Source organism: Phalangium opilio, unplaced genomic scaffold, assembly GCF_054372755.1.
Source record: "Phalangium opilio isolate 3A_F unplaced genomic scaffold, DU_Popi_V2 ptg000042l_1, whole genome shotgun sequence".
Classification (NCBI taxonomy): domain Eukaryota; kingdom Metazoa; phylum Arthropoda; class Arachnida; order Opiliones; family Phalangiidae; genus Phalangium; species Phalangium opilio.
This window is the reverse complement of record NW_028324166.1, coordinates 8,905,814-8,911,150: the sequence shown is the minus strand read 5'-3', so window position 1 is coordinate 8,911,150 and position 5,337 is coordinate 8,905,814. Positions and strand designations below refer to the sequence as shown.

The following is a 5,337-nucleotide window of genomic DNA, read 5'->3' as shown; positions in this document are numbered from 1 at the left end:
ATATCATATAAAGTTCTTAATTTAAGATTGTCTTAATGTAACTGTTTATGTCGTTTTTAAAAGTATTTATAGAGTTTAGGGCTTTTGTGGCATTGTTGAGATCATTCCAGAGACTAACGCCGCCCTTGTGCTTAACGCTTTTGTTCCGATATTTTGAGGTGAATGTTTCGACGTAAAAATTTGTATCATTATCATTTGTATTGTGTTTTTGTTTACTTATGGGAAACCGGCTGAGTACATATTGCGGTACAAGATTTTTTTAATTTTGTACATAAATACTAACATATTTCTTAAATAACTTTGGTACGGCGTATCTATATTAGAGTTTGCTGCCGCTTTTGTGGCCGATGAATATTTTGTGGCTTTCGTAATTAATTTCGCGCAAGAAATATATAAGGCGTGTAATTGTGAAAAGGTTGTTTTGTTAGCATTCCCGTAAAAAAGATTACCGTAATCCATCACTGGTTTAATGCAAGCAATATATAACATCCTTAGCGTTTCAGTGTCTAGGTGGTTTTGTAGTGGCTTGAGTAGCCATATCCTTGATCTGACCTTCCTTGAGACATAATGATTTTGTTCCGTCCATCTTAATGATTCTTCAATCCATATGCCCAAATATTTGTAAGATTTGACTCGTGATATTTTTCCGTAATATATACTATCCACAGCTTCTGCATGCTTGGTCATTTTGGGTTTTGGGGTAAAAAGCATGAATTTAGTTTTTTCCGTATTTATTAGAAGTCCCCTTGATTTTAATGTATTATTTAACTCATCTATATCATTTTCGATGTCACTTATTAGCTGTTTCAATTGTGCATTGGCCCCAATTAATTTGTTTTGAATGGATCATTCTTCGTATACGCAAACAGAACTATTAGGAGGAAAACTAAACGCGTTTTTGGACTTCATTGCCGATCTTTCGCATTAGAGTGTTACTTTTATTCAATTTGTAGCATGAGCGAGTCCGTGAGTCAAAAACAGCTTTTCCAAAGTTCTAAATAAGTTAGACGTAAACAATTTATATAGTTTTATTTTTATGAAGTACAACAAGTAAAACCATTGTTGTCGCTATTAGTTTATAATCAATACTGTTTCTATTAAAAACACTTTAGTAATTCAATATTCAATCAAGGCTATAGCCCTACACTTGTGCATACATTAGAAGTTGATTAACACTATTTCATTTTAAGTTTAACATTATTCACACTAAAGCGTCTAAACTTTCACTATAACGTGCCAGTCAACATGGAAAAGTAGTTCCTATTTTGGGTTGCAATAATTATTTTTAACGCTATTCTATGTATTCTGTATTGTACTTTTAAAACTAGATGAGCACGGCATATTTACACTTTTGCCCAATTTCTATCGGGTGAAATTAGTATTATTAAAAAAGTAAAAAGTACTTTGTTGGAGAATAAACTAATGAAATGCGGATATCGTCAGCTTTTCTTTCAAAGACGAAATAGATGTTTTAAGTTGTACACATGTGAACTTTCAACGAGTTCACGTATATTTCGAAAAAGAGAACGATGAAGGAGGCGGAGAAACCAAAGATACAGACGCTAAAAATGGCCGTAAAAGCTTTCAAGTTGATTACGACGAAAGCATCTGGTTCTTCGACTGTCTGACAAGGATGAGATTCCACTTTGAGAGATGGGTTCAGGTCCTCGTAGCAATCACCCTCAGTCAGCTGTCTCAATCTGACAAATGAGAAATTTAACTGCAGCATAATTAACGCAGAATTAAAGAGGGTGGGAACTAACCTTTTGTTGACTGTCGCAATCAGGGTTTGAGAAATGTTGTTGCTGAAATGCATCGCCATGTAGGATGTCATTAAAGGCTTGCTTAGTTTCATTTTACAAGTTCCTGTCTTGGCATATCTGGCTTTGATTACATTCCACAGAAAGGTCCCAGAATGGATAATGAATTTCTTTCGATTTTCAATTCCGGCATGAATGTTGTCATTTTTTAGTAAGTTGCTTAATTTCTGGTAACACGTATGTGGGTTCGCGTCAGCTCGTTTTGTTACTTCCGCAAATGCGGAGCTAGTAAATGCATTTTTCTAAAAGAGAAATTTTAAAAATTAGTCTATAATGCTCTATTTTTTTAAAAGAGAAACTTTAAAAATTAGTCTATAATGCTCTATTTTTCTAAAAGAGAAACTTTAAAAATTAGTCTATAATGCTCTATTTTTCTAAAAGAGAAATTTTAAAAATTAGTCTATAATGCTCTATTTTTCTAAAAGAGAAATTTTAAAAATTAGTCTATAATGCTCTGTTTTTCTTAAAACCATTTTAAAGGAGACATGTCTTCAGAAAAACTACCAAATTTCTAGTTCCTGGCTATATCTACCAGGCTGGCAGCACGGCTGGCAGCGTTCCCTACTACAAGGTTTAGTTGACAGGTGGATATGGTGTTTTACGTACCAAATTAAACTCTAGTAAAAAGATGGGTCCTCCAAGACAAAAATATGGAGTTTGGTTTGATGTGTAGAGCATTGAAGAACAAGTAAGTTCTAACCTGTTAATTTTTAAGCCTAATCGTAAATATTCTACAAGCTCAGAGGCTAACTGTGTCTCTAAATTTTCTTTCCCAATATCTTATGCCGTGATCACAAACACCCATTAAAGGGAGAGGATTGTGGAAAGTTTTTATTTTTCGTTTTTTTCCTTTATTAAATGGAGTGTTCAAGTTCCGGCTACTTCAGTAAAAGGTTCCATCCTCTAAGACACAAACAGTGAAATGTTCATAAACCCCATTGCTTACTAAAATTACCTGAACAAAACTGGAAATTGCAGTGCCCTTCGTGAATAAAGGATCTGCATCCGGAAAGTGAAATACATCGTCAATGTTATCGAAGGGAAGGGCTTCTGATTTGTTCGAAAACTGCGATGTCATTTCCGAAGACACAAAAACCAATACTACGAAAGAAGCCAGACTCCACACGACTGAAAGAAACCGAGTAACTCCCTCGCACTTCAAACCTTGGGGACCTTAAGAAAACAGATGGTTAAAATTGTAAAACGGACGAAGATTTTCTGTTAAGGTATTTACTCGTTCCCAGAAGGCATTGCAACAAAAACACGGGAGAAAGTTCTGATTTCACTTTTCCGTATTTAGAGCTTAGTTTCCCCGCAATGTAAATGAGCAGAGCTAGCCCAAAGAGAACCACAACTATCTACATGAAACAACGATCAATTATGATTTTCGGCATTTTTAGTATGACCTCAAATTTCAAGGTAACATATCAAACTGTTTAGACTACGGCAGTTCGTCTCGTTATTAGCTTTTACAATTTTTTACAAATTAATAATGTTAATTTACCCATTTGTCAACAACAGAGTAAAGGTCATTTTCGTTTGATTGATTTGTTCCGAATAATATTTCCGTCCTCACAATCAAAAACGGGTGTGAAGTATGGAAACCATTGAAACGATCCTGGGACATGACCAATGGGTTTAAAGAAAAATCTCCTTCCTGTGATATGAAAGCGTTCATTGTATTAAAATAAGAAGCTCGTCGCGTATTTCAAATTACACGACTGACATTTCTCTGGAGCATACCAAGAACCCCATTCCACGAATTACCAACTTTCGCACCCCAACTATGTTCCGTATTGGGGATGATAGTAACGCTGCCAAAATATGTTGAGGAATGTGCTTATTGGATTGCAAAAACAACGTGAAAACTGACTCAAAATTTTATTACTTGATATTGTCAAAACCTTTTAGAACACGGAGGAATTTTATCATATAGCCACCTATCTCTCCTTGGCCATTCACAATAACATATGGTGAAAACTGATTGGAAAGATTTCAAAAATCATGGGATTGGCATAAGAAAAAATTAACATGTTTGGAATGTGGGAAGAATTTTAACATTGAAGTTTTGCAACTCACTTCACCATAGACTGCTGTGTAGTTTTTTGCAATTTCGCCGTTCATTATGTCTTTATGCCTTCCTTAGATGAATTTTCTATACTCCAGTAAACCTGCTTTCAATTGCTAGGTGCAATATACAATCTATCAGAAGTAAATAGCAAAATTCCGAAAGGAACTTTATTTAGGTTCGATTTTTCTGTATTTTGCGTTCGTGTGACAAATATATTAATTTCCATAACATATATTTCATTTCAAGTTTTCACACATTCCCTTAAAAGCTTTAATATGTACGCAACTGAGTGAAGTTTTCTTTTGTATAAATAACCACTTGGTAGCAGAGCAAAGCTCAATAGAGGCCAATCGATACTGTACCTATAAAACATAGCTTTAAATATGGAAAATAGCTTTCAGTTATCGATTTAAATTCGACTTTATGTAACGTTTCCCTGAAAAAAATCGTAATATTATTATTTTAAATTGTCAATCGTGTCCACAAAATCAAGTCTTATCAATTACACCCAGTTTACAGTGGCATTTTGCTTTTATTAATTAAAACTCTACAATTACAGCCAGTAAATTGTCAGGATTAATTAGTTCTACGTTGATGCATAGGATTTCGATTATCAATTTTAGCTCAATTAAAATGAATAAAAAATACAATTAAATTCATATTATGGAACTATTTCTCTTTTTTTAAGTAAAAATTTAAGAATTATTAAAGCAGTATTCCAAGCATAGCGATTCATTAGCGAATATACAGTAAAGCAGACGACATTTTATACCCAATTGAAATCAATCAATCGGGAGAAAACAGGAAATGAAGTGTATAAATTTTAGAGATATATAACCTTTGTGTTTGTAAAGGCCCAATTGTCTACGCCTCAACTGTTTACCCCATATTCACAACTGGTTTGCAGTGTAAACAATATCGTTTCGTTTCACCTCAACGAATGAGAAGCTTCGTTTGAAAAACCTCTGATTTATATAACAGAAGAGTAAATTAACTTCTGTGAATTCAAAAATATCGAGCTTTTAATTCTCCGATTTCTGGTTATTTGGCAATATGCATTTGAAAATGCTTCATATGAAATTATTTGAAATCCACTTTTTGAAAGACTAAAATGTTTGTCGTAGGCTGACGACACAGATATGTTTTTCACGTGAGATGGTGGCACTCTCGCTGCTTTCAGACCCAGAGTTTAGACTGGCGAGAAGCTCGAGACACGTATAGGATTCCCGCCATTTCTTTCCTCACGTCATAGTGATGTCATCAAACGGGCGAACAAGCTCGACAAGACAAAATTATTGATATATCGAAACTGAGTTTTCGTGATTTTTCAATGGATTTTAAAAATAGAAACTTTGGTTCAATTATATTAAAAACTTCATTACAGACACTAAAATCGAAACCCAAAGTTTATTGCACCTCAGGCCTCAATTATTTACTCTTTGGTTC

General features: G+C 34.1%; 1 long non-coding RNA gene across 2 annotated transcripts; it reads left to right on the top strand.

Annotated features, from left to right (window-relative positions):
• The first annotated feature begins 291 nt into the window (after positions 1-291).
• LOC149679009 (uncharacterized) lies at positions 292-4,213 on the top strand. 2 transcript variants are annotated; one of them, XR_016366290.1, is made up of 5 exons: positions 292-1,971; positions 2,301-2,508; positions 2,631-3,046; positions 3,121-3,239; positions 3,342-4,213. It is a non-coding gene; the product is annotated as an uncharacterized LOC149679009 (long non-coding RNA). The 2 variants fall into 2 exon arrangements; XR_016366289.1 differs by having other exon boundaries at positions 2,631-3,239.
• Positions 4,214-5,337: the final 1,124 nt, after the last annotated feature.